The sequence below is a fragment of the Lactuca sativa genome, chromosome 4, assembly GCF_002870075.4.
Source record: "Lactuca sativa cultivar Salinas chromosome 4, Lsat_Salinas_v11, whole genome shotgun sequence".
NCBI classification, from domain to species: domain Eukaryota; kingdom Viridiplantae; phylum Streptophyta; class Magnoliopsida; order Asterales; family Asteraceae; genus Lactuca; species Lactuca sativa.
In genome coordinates, this window is record NC_056626.2 from 103,628,353 (window position 1) to 103,640,568 (window position 12,216).

Consider the following 12,216-nt stretch of genomic DNA (forward strand, 5'->3'; position numbering starts at 1 on the left):
AAATACACCATGGAGCATCCATGGACCATCCTATGGGTTTTAGCCCAACTTGATTATCCATGGAGCATTAGCCCACTATACAAGTATGGATGATTTACACAATCAACCCATATATTTAATTAGTCTTCTTTTGATCACTTAATTAATCCTAGATTAATTCTTGATCAATACTAATTAAATAATCTTATTATTCTTATTATTAATATACTAGAACTTATAATATATTAATAACCATAAGTGTCTTATTTCTCTCATTTAGTCTATCCAAGTGCATGATGGTATGCAACCCAAATGGACCATGCCGGGTCGGGTCAAGTCTCACCAATTATAGTTATGGACTTAGACATTAATCCAACAGAAGGAACAACAAGCAGATCTTGAGAGGCGCCTGATGGGAGTCAAACAGTCGGATGTCGAATCTAGCTCCAAACGTGCAATACGCCGCAAGTAGAGCTTGCTCAAACCCCAACAATTTTGTTATAAAATAGGACTTCGGATAAAAGTTTTTCCCTTATTTCCTTTTGTATCTGTAATCAGAGACCTCTAGGTAGGTCAAATTTTCCAAACAAGAAGCGTAATGTAACATACCTCTCAGGTGTGACCTATATATATAAATATGAAGTACTTCTTTGTATACCTCTCGGAACTTATGGGATTAACTAAAATTACTATACCTGCCTTGAAACCATAAACTAAAGTCAAAACAAATTACAAGATACAACTAACACACGATTGTCAAAACATTAGAAACTTATAGTATTCATTCTTATTTTCTCTACCAGAACATGCCTCCTCGTAGATCAACATGCAGAAACTCAACTTCAACACCATCTCCACCACCTCCTCCAATTATGGATGTCGCTATGTTCTAGACTGCTGTAACCGCTGTTGTAACCGCAGTGATGGCTCAAATGAGCAACAACGGATCGGGAGGAGGAACAAATAGCTTTACAAATGGCCGAGGTCAAGGTCGTTCAGGGGTATGCACTTACAAAGACTTCACCAACGGAAAACCTATTCCATTTTATGGGACTGGGGGAGTATTAGCTCTATCTCAATGGATAGAGAAAACGGAAGCTGTATTCGAAATTTGTGCATGCCCTGAAGAAAGCAAAGTAAAGTTTGCTGCTTTTAATTTCTCTGAACGCGTGCTGACATGGTGGAACGGCCACGTCAAGACACTAACCCTAGTGGTGGCGAACTCCATGGGTTGGGAAAACTTGAAATGAATGCTCGTTAGAGAGTACTGCCCAAGAGGCGAGATTCAGAAGCTTGAACAGGAACTGTGGGGCCTTTCGATGGTAGGCTCGGACATCGCAGGTTACACCAACAGGTTCAGTGATTTAATAACACTTTGCCCAGGAATGTTGATCCTAGAAAGCCAAAAGGTCGAGAGAGATATCTGGGGACTATCACCCCAACTTCGAGGAAGTTTGTTAGCTTCCAAACCAATGACCTTCGACAGCGCCAAGGAACTGGCGCAATCTCTCGTTGATCATGGTGTCTGTCAAGGAGTCACGACTGTTATGGCTGAACCAACCAAAGGGAACAACAACAACGAGATCAATGCCAACAACAACAGCAAGAAGAAATTCTGGAACAAGAGAAAGGGGCAAACTTCGCAAGAGCCTTCAAAGAAACAAATGGTTGCGGTTCATGCTGCTACTGCTCCCACCACAACTCCCGCTACCCCTGCGCCAACAAAACCATATGCAGGGAACCTGCCCAAGTGCAGCAAATGCAACTACCATCACCACAGTATTTTCCGCGAGATGCACTGTAAGAACTATGACAGGAAAGGGCACACAGCCCATTTCTGTAAGGCACCAGCGCGACCAGTCACTCAAGTTCCTGGTACTGGGATAAGCCAGGCATGTTATGGGTGTGGAGAAACTGGGCACTTCAAAAGGGACTGCCCCAAGACAAGGAACGTTGGCGGTGTTAGGAAAGTGCTGGCAATAGGGCAAAATGAAGCAATAGCCGACCCAACGGTGGTTACGGGTACGTTTCTCCTCAACAACATTTATGCATGCATACTCTTTGACTGCGGTGCAGAGAGAAGTTTTGTGAGTCATAAATTCAAACACTTGCTTAATCAAAGACCTAAACCACTCAATAAAATATTCATGGTATAAATGGATAACGGTAAAACGTAAAGCACAAGCGATATGTACGTAGGGTGCACATTAAATTTAAACGAACACTTATTTCAAATCAACCTAATGCCCATTTCGATAAGAAGTTTCGATGTCATCATCGGTATGGATTGGTTGAGCCTTCAACATGCCGATATACTTTGTCACGAAAGGGCCGTTCTCCTCAATCTGCCAAACGGCGAAACTCTTGTCATTTATGGTGACAAACCTAGTTCAAGTTTACAAATCATCTCCTGTGTTAAGACACAAAAATATCTTCGCAAGGAATACCATGCCTTTCTAGCCCACGTAGTGGACCAAAAACATGAACCAAAGAACATTAAAGACATTCCGGAAGTCTGCAACTTCCTAGATATTTTCCCAGAAGATCTTCCAGGAATTCCACCAGAGCGCCAAGTGGAGTTCAGAATCGACTTGATCCCCGGAGCTACCCCAGTAGCAAAGTCGCCTTACTGTTTAGCCCCAGCCGAGATGCAGGAACTGTCCAGTCAATTAAACGAGCTGCTGAGCAAGGGATTCATCAGACCGAGCTTCTCACCATGGGGAGCACCAGTCCTATTCGTGAAAAAGAAGGATGGATCCTTTCGCATGTGCATCGATTATCGGGAGCTGAACAAACTCACGATCAAGAACCGATATCCCCTATCGTGCATAGACGATCTGTTTGACCAACTGCAAGGAGCAAGCTACTTCTCAAAGATCGATCTAATATTTGGTTATCACCAACTGCGATTGCTGGAAGGAGACATCCCCAAAACGGATTTCCAAACGCGTTATGGTCACTACGAGTTTGTAGTAATGCCCTTCGGATTGACAAATTCTCCAGCGGTGTTCATGGACTTGATGAACCGAGTATGTCGTCCCTTCCTGGATAAATTCGTGATCGTGTTCGTAGATGATATACTCATCTATTCTAGAAGCCAGGAAGAACACAGTCAACACCTCCGCCAATTTTTGGAAACGTTGAGGGCAGAGAAGCTTTACGCAAAATTTTCCAAGTGCGAATTTTGGGTTCGGAAAGTGGATTTCCTAGGACATGTAGTAAGCAAGGAGGGGATACACGTGGACGACACCAAGGACCCGTACATTAATCCGGCAATTTTTGGGACTCGCCGGGTATTACCGAAGGTTCATACAAAACTTTTTGAAGATTGCCAAACCACTTACCACCCTAACTCAGAAGAGTGTGACCTTCGACTGGGGAGAAAAATAAGACACCGCGTTTCAAACGCTAAAGCGAGCCTTATGTAGTGCGCCCATCCTAACCTTGCCGGAAGGAACGGAGGACTTGGTGGTCTATTGTGATGCATCAAACCAAGGACTTGGGTGTGTCCTGATGCAACGAGGGAAGGTCATCGCCTACACCTCAAGGCAACTAAAGACGCATGAAGTGAACTACACAACGCACGATCTTGAGCTAGGAGCAGTCATCTTCGCTCTAAAGATATGGAGACACTATCTCTACGACACGAAATGTACGATCTTCATCGACCATAAAAGCCTCCAACATATTCTCAACCAGAAAGAACTCAACATGAGACAAAGACGGTGGGTAGAACTACTAAATGATTATGAATGCGAGATTCGATATCATCCCGGAAAGGCTAACGTGGTGGCCGATGCACTCAGCTGGAAGGAATACTCGGGCCACAGAGTGAAGTCTTTAACCATGACAATCCATTCACACCTGTCCACACAAATCAAGGAAGCCCAAATAGAAGCCTTAACATCTGGAAATGTGGCAGGGGAAGCCTTAAGTGGAATGGATAAGAAGTTTGAGGTCAAGAATGATGGAGTTCATTACTTCATGGATCGGATCTGGACGCCGAAGTTTGGCGGATTCAGAGAAGTCGTCATGAACGAAGCCCATAAAACACGATACTCCATACACCCCGGCTCCGATAAGATGTATATCGACCTCAAGAAATTGTACTGGTGGCCGAACATGAAGGCCGAAATTGCTACCTACGTGAGTAAATGTCTGACGTGCGCCAAGGTCAAGGTAGAATACCAAAAGCCCTCAGGATTGTTGCAACAACTAGAAATACCAGAATGGAAGTGGGAACGTATAACCATGGATTTCATAACCAAACTACCCAGAACGGCAAGCGGACTCGACACTATCTGGGTGATTGTCAACAGGTTAACTAAATCAGCACACTTCCTACCGATCAAAGAGACGGATAAATTAGAGAAGCTAACTAGGACATACCTCAGAGAAATTGTACGACTACATGGTGTGCCCATATCCATTATCTCGGACCGAGATAGTAGGTTCACCTCAAGGTTCTGGCAGGCACTACAAAAATCTCTAGGGACAAGATTGGACATGAGTACTGCTTATCACCCACAAACCGACGGCCAGAGCGAGAGAACCATACAAACCCTAGAAGATATGCTGAGAGCTTGCGTAATCGATTTTGGCAAGGCATGGGACACACATCTACCTTTGGTCGAGTTCTCGTACAACAATAGCTACCACACCAATATTAAAGCTGCCCCGTTTGAAGCCCTCTATGGCCGCAAATGCAGGTCGCCTCTGTGTTGGGCCGAAGTGGGGGACACACAACTTGCAAAAGGACAAGCAACAGACAACACGCTCACTGGAACAGAAATTATCAGGGAAACTATGGAGAAGATTGTTCATATTCGGGAACGTCTAAAAGCATCAAGGGACAGACAAAAGAGTTACGCGGATAAAAGACGGAAGCCCTTGGAATTCCAGGTCGGAGATCGAGTTCTACTAAAGGTCTCGCCCTGGAAGGGATTAATACGCTTCGGGAAGCGCGGAAAACTGAACCCAAGATACATCGGACCATTCGAGATCCTTGCCAGGATCGGCCCAGTGGCTTACAAGCTTAGATTACCTCAGGAGCTCCACAAGGTACACCCTACCTTGCACGTATCAAACCTAAAGAAGTGCTTGTCCGATGAGACCCTTGTCATCCCTCTAGATGAAATTGCAATAAATGAGAATCTCCAATTTGTAGAGGAACCAGTAGAGATCATGGATCGGAAAATAAAAAGGACTAAACAAAGCCGCATACCTATTGTAAAGGTCCGCTGGAACGCCAAGCGGGGACCTGAATACACCTGGGAACGCGAGGATCAGATGAAACAAAAACACCCGCATCTTTTTCGTAACCTGTAAACTCTATCTTAGATTAAATTTCGGGACAAAATTCCCTTAACAGGGGGATGATGTGACAACCCTATATTTTTCCAAAAGCAGTGTAACGCTCAAATGTCAAATACAACGAAAACTATTTGGAATCAACTAAATTAACCTCAAAAATAAAGTATTCGAATATCTAAGTTGGGATGCATCAAATATTAGATATCGTGCCAAGGTTTCCAAAAACGTAAAGAACATTCAAAACCGAGTTATATTGAAGAAATTATAATCAATCGTATATTTACGATACACCGTTAAAACGCTATTTAACATAAAAAGTGAAATTTCAATAAAATGCATTTTTTTTCCTTAAGTATCTAAACAAAAGATGTAGAGTTCGTTAAACTGTAAACGTACATAAAAAGATCGCCCAAATTGGACCTCGTATGAAGAAGTTACAAATTTCCAAAGTTTCGTAACAGTAGTAGAGGCTAAAAACTCGAATTGAAGATCGAGTGTTATTTTGCTAACGCAACCTAAACGAAAGTTGAAGATCTCCACAATAGGAGTAAAATGATAAAAAGACAAACGAAAACCGACGTCGAATAAAGAAACTATGAATTTTTAGCGGACTTTAGGAGTCCCGACCTATTAAAAATATATCATTAAAAATAAATTCAAAACTAGCCGACGGAGTCTAAATGAAAGTTGTAGAGCATAATCTCACCTACGCGTGGATATAAAGAACACGAAAAACGGAGCCCGTACGCGAAAGTTACGGAATTTAGAAGATGGAAGTCGGGATTACGCCCAGCATACTAGACCTAGAGTTGAATCCCATCGGCTGCAACTCAACGCTTAGCTAGACAGGAGTCGTAAGCTGTGACGCATTTTTACGCCCCGCGTACCGCGTACCCCCAGCGTACTCCGGTGGTACGCCCCGCGTACGCGATCCTCCAGCACTATAAATAGAGGGTTTGAGCTACGGGTTTTGCACACTTTCTCAAACACTCTCTCATACTTCCAAGCTCCAGAGACCATCCCGACGCCCTCGGTTTCCGCACCCGAGCCCCCGACGAAAGATCTACGCTACCGAGACCCCCGAAGAGTCCTAAGGCGTAGCTTTTGGCAGTCGAAGTTCTGCTCAACTCTAGCCTCTCTCTCTCTCTTCAAACCAGACGAGTGAGTTCATACCCCTACCTTTCAATTCTTTTCATGTTTTAGGGGGGAAATACAAGTACATTACAAGTCAAAGTATCATTTTATAAACATAATTATAATATCTATCTTATAGAGTATTGATACAAACATCTTTATGTTTAAAGGGCTATTATATCACCAAGTTATTCTTACTAAATGTAAACATACTTTTTGAGAAACTATAATGAGTATAGTTAACAAGTTATTCATACATTTTACGTATACATCTTGACAAACGAAATACTTTCAAATGAAGTAAAGTCTTTCTTATCGTAAATCTGTTTCTACCAAGTAATGTGAGATATTCAAACTTCAACATAATCGTATGTATGCATTTCAAGTCATGTATTATATACCATAATCTCTTGGAGGGAGAGCGTGATACTTGTGTATAGATCTATATGGGATTGACAACCCCGCGCCTAAACTATTAGCTATAGTTAGACCGGCAGGTCTGGGGTGACAATTGTCATAACATTACAACACCTGAAGAATGTTGTTACAGGCAGTCAGTGTCAATAGTATGGTTATAAAACTCACATAAAAGTATAAAAACAAGTTTGATTTACGAGATTCATATATGCATTCAGTTTTCCACATTATTTTTAGCACAAAGATTATCATTATTATTCAAGTATGGAACATACTAACGCACTCCAACTCTGGAAACTTTTCAAACCATTTATAGAAAATATTGGATTTTCTGAAAACCTCGTTCATCGATTTACTACCAAAAGGACATACTTTTCAATGCAAAACACTTATGAACTCACCAACTTAAATGTTGACACTTTTTCGAAACCACTTGTATTTCTCAGGAAATCAGTAATACAGGTAACCACCAGCTTTTGAAGAAGGAACGCTAAGGACGTTTATCATTAAACATTTATATCATCATATTGTAATATTCTTTTGCAAATATTGTTGGATTAATGTCTAAGTCCATAACTATATTTGGTATGTAGTTGACCCGACCCGGCATGGTCCATTTGGGTTGCACTTCACCGACACAATTTATATGGATAATCTTTTGAGAATAGTATGTTTATGATTAATATTAATATGTTATAAGTTCTAATATATTAATATGGAATCATATTATTTAATTAGTATTGATCAAGAATTAATTCATAATTAATTAAGTGATCAAAAGGAACTAATTAAATATGGACTCTTATATATATGGAATGGGCCAAGTTCATTTAGGTTGGGCTAAGCTTTCATGGATAGTCCATGGAGTGTTTAACCCATGGATCCTAGGAAATGAAAGGTCATGGGTATTAGGGTTTAACCCTAATCCTCCATACTATATAAAGATGTCTTTGGTTGGTGAAATTGGCACTAGTGTGGATACACTAAAGAAGGGCTAGCCAATTTCACTAGAGAGAACCAAGTAATCATATTCTCTAAAGTATTCCAAGGTGTCTTGGTGATTTGTGATTCCACTTGAGGCTTCCACACTATTGGGGCTAAGCTCTTAAAGCTTAAAGACATCAAGCTACATCAAGAGGTATGTATTCTATCTTGTTACATTCATAGTTTTTGTATGCTAGATTAGGATAATACCTTGGATGTTCTTATTTGCATGTATAATAGAGAAAACATAGATCCAAGGTATTTAGGGTTGCATGTACACTTAGGAAGTGTTAGAATGCTCAAAACCCAACAGTGGTATCAGAGCCACGGGTTGTTTTCTGTTATATTGATGCAAATATTTTATTTTCAAAGTTGAAAAAAAAAACATGAAGTTTGTCAAATTTTAAGATAATTACTTGTTCTTGTGAAAAACTAATTATTTGTAAAATTTGAATAATTTGCTTTATGAGTTGAACTAGGTCAAATTTAATAAAAGATAAAATAATATGATTATTTTATTAGTTTTAAAAGTTTGATCTAAAGAGTTTTATTTTTTGAAACCTCCATAAGTTATGGATATGAAAAGGTTTTAAAAAAAAAATTGATTCAAAGTTTTTATGGAGTTACAAAATTTGGTGTTAATGTTTTAAAGGATTCCATAACTTAAGAATAAGTTATGGATCACCAAAAGTTTTTTGTGTTACCTTATTTTATGAGTGAATTTAGATTAATGAATATATTATGTGATAGTTGGTTTTAATCCAAATTAATCTAAGAATTGATTCTAAAATGTGTTTTTGTAACTTGTCCTCAAGTTATATGAAAAGTCATATTTAAGAATCATAAAACTCATAAAAATTGGCAAAGGTTACAAAAAATGAAGAGTCTAGTTCTAATTAAATGGTTTTATGACTCCATAACTTGTCCTCAAGTTATGGAGGACCAAGAGTCTCTTCATTTAATAAAATAAAATAAAATAAAAAAAAGGTGTAACCTTAATTAATTCCATAAGTTATAAAATAAAGAAAAGTTAATTCTTTTATTAGTTTAAAGTCTTCCATAACTTGTCCTCAAGTTATGGAACTTGAAGAGTTTTTGGATTAAAACTACTTTAAACACATAAGTTATGGAATTAATTAGTTTTGAATAGTTTCAAAACTTGCCCTCAAGTTTTGGAATTTGTAAAGTTTTCTCTTATGAATACTTTAATTCCAAGTTAGCCCTTAGAATTTTAAAAGTTAAAATTCAACCCTTATACTTTATAATATTATAAGTTAATAATATATATATATATATATATATGTATAAGAGTAAAGTCAGTCTTACCGCTAGTACGCCTCATTCACGAAGCCGGTCTATAAGGTGGGTATAAGGTTGTTGCCTATAAAATGGCAACTTAATGGGTGTCCACTCTCACCCACCGCTTGCTTGACCGGTGGAGGGTCGTTAGCCGAACGGGTTTGACAGGACTATAATTCTCCCTTCATTAAAAGTATTAATGCAAAATACTAAGTAACTAAACTTTTAATAATACCCAATCTTAGTTACTTAGGAAAAATGTGAATAAGGTGCTAATCCATGAAATTACACTTTACACTTTGTCTAAGTCGTTAGTGGAGCGTGTGTGGTTAACCGACACACTAACTTGGACTTAACAAGGTAGGTAAAGGGTGACTTAATATTTATCATAGTATCGATGGAGCGTGTGTGGTTAACCGGCACATCGATTGAGGGGTAATTTATTAAGGGTACCAAGTGATTTGCATGGTTACTTCACACCTTGTTTTGTGATCCTCGGCATCCCAGTCACAAAACCTGAAGGGCACACTCGAGATTGAAACATGCCTTTGAAAAGTTCAATGAATCTCAAAGATCTAGGAGTTTCAAAACCAATTAAAACCTAATAATTCATTTCGTTTATCTTGGTGGAAATTGGTGAATCGTCATTCACCTACCTTCAAATATTTTATAGCTTGGATTACGGCATACCTCTTCTAAGTTATAAAATAGTTTGTTGGGTCCTAGCCTTAATATTTCATATTGGGTGTCATATTGAGGACTTTAAATCAACTATCTTGAATATCTCCCAAAAGATGTCTGTAATAGACACCTATGATCTTCCCAAATCTAGTGAAACAAGGTTTCCTAATGAAGATGATGTCCCATGGATATCATACTTATTTCTCCTCCTCCAATTATTCTCCCCAACCCACAAGTTCTTGAAAAAAAGTTTAAGGTCACTCAAGCCCTATTGGCAAGGCAAGGTCTAGGTGTGAGCATATCTTGGAGATGTAGTCACATATTGACAAGCCGGGAGAGTTGGGTGTCAAAGTCTTGAGAAAGTTGGTGGTTCAATCACTTTCTAAGTCACATAGTGAGTTCCTTTGGGACACCTATGAAACAGACTATGACAAGACCCTTAACGATCTTATCTATTTGCTAAGATCAACTTCCTAAAACTTTATGGAGATTGACAATGATGACATTGGATATCCAGTAAAACATTCTCTTCCCAATGGTAAAGGGATCGGCTATAGTCAACTCGGTTGACCAAATGGTAAAGAGAAAAGCTAAGTCTGTGATAGTCCTGTGTACCATTATCAAAGGGTCCATATGTTTGTATTGCCAAAGAAAGGGCATTGGTTGCGAAGCTGCCAAATTTACCTAAGGATGTTAAAGTCAATAAGTTTGACTCTACTTCAGGTAAAATCCACTATCTAACTCTGTTAAGTTTCTATTCTGAGATTCTTGATACATGATGTGACCGGGTCGCATGGTGATGGTTTAAGAATCAAAGGAAAGTGAAGAAACTTAAAGGAAGGATATGCTGAATCTGATCGCATAGATGGATTTCTATCGCATAGTTTGAAAAATCGGATTCTTGAGCTACTTCTTAGGAGTTATGCTTAGGAATAGATAACAACAAGTTTTCATATGGATTGTAAGGATAAGTTTTTCCGCAAAGTTTTAAAATAAAAGAAAATTTTTTGATTTTATTTATTTTAAAATATCCTTACAATGGCTTTTGAGGAAAAATTGTTGCTTATATGATTCCATTAAAAGCAAGAGTGGAAATATGAAATTGATTCTTTCATTTGTGGTAATGTCTAGATTTACCAAATAAGGAAAGATTCTCATCACCCAAGTTTCAATTGGACCGGAACTTGGAATCATGCAAGTTGTATAGCATGATGAATGAGAACTTTCAAGTTTTGGAAAATTAAGACTAATTACTCGGCCACATGGATGTGTGAGTCAAGTAAAGGACTAAGGGATCGAGTACACATTCTTGTGCACTGATTAAGTCCACCACAAAAGATTGATAAGACTATTCGTCATAGTTTACTAAAGCTCAGTAAATATGATTATACTTACAAGCTTAAGTGTAACTCTGAGACATTGGAAAAGGTTCCAATGTATGGCAGGGCGAATAAGAAGAATCAAATTAGGCAGAAGGATAAAAGTTTCTCATATCTGAAAAGATGGGAGAGTACTTTAGTATCAGTTTTGAGATCATCTTAATGATTAAGAAACCATAGCACAATTAGTTCTCTAAGGAAATCTTAGTGCATTCTTATGACTAAGAAGAGGGATCTTGAATTGTTGAAGTGGTTAAATCAAGAAGATGAGTCATACTTCGTTCCAATACAAGTCTTAGAGTCATACTCCAAGATTGTCATTTGAGTGACATGTCTTAAAGAAGGTTTAAAACACTTGTCAAATGTAAGAGTAAAAGTTTTCTACTCTTGTACATTTGAAATTGGTAAGTTGTGATGTTTTTGATAAAACAAAGACCAACTTAGGCCAATTGGGTAAAGTGTTTTTCTTGATTAGAATCCGCACTATCTCTTGGATGTTTGACAAGGGAGTCTTATATGTCAAGAGGACAGTGGGAGTCTTAAAGGTCTTGAAAGTCTCAAGAAATAATCAAGAATAAAACCTGAAGTTCTTCACTAGCACACGACTTGAGGTTTATAACCTATCGTGTTGACATATCTGTGCCCATTCCAGTTAAAGTTGGCTTTGCATATGAGTTCTTAGAGTTCTCAGTTTGTTGCATAACAACTTGGAAGCAATGGCAGGCCCTTGAGCTGCCAGGTGGCAAGAAGTTAAGATTGAGTTCAATCCATATGGTTTTGGATTTGTCATTATCTTTGTCTTGTGATTATGGTTTGACAAATTCATATGGGTAGGAACTCATACACCATATAAATCTAAGTGTCATAAGGTTTCTCTCCGATTCATGAAAATGATGGTGAGGAAACACTTTCACTAAGTAGATTTTAGCTAGATAGCAATTGTGATATTTGCATTCTCAAAGTCGTTAGTGGAGCGCGTGTGGTTAACCGGCACATTAATTTGGACTTGTGAGAAGTGGCAAAAAGGTCT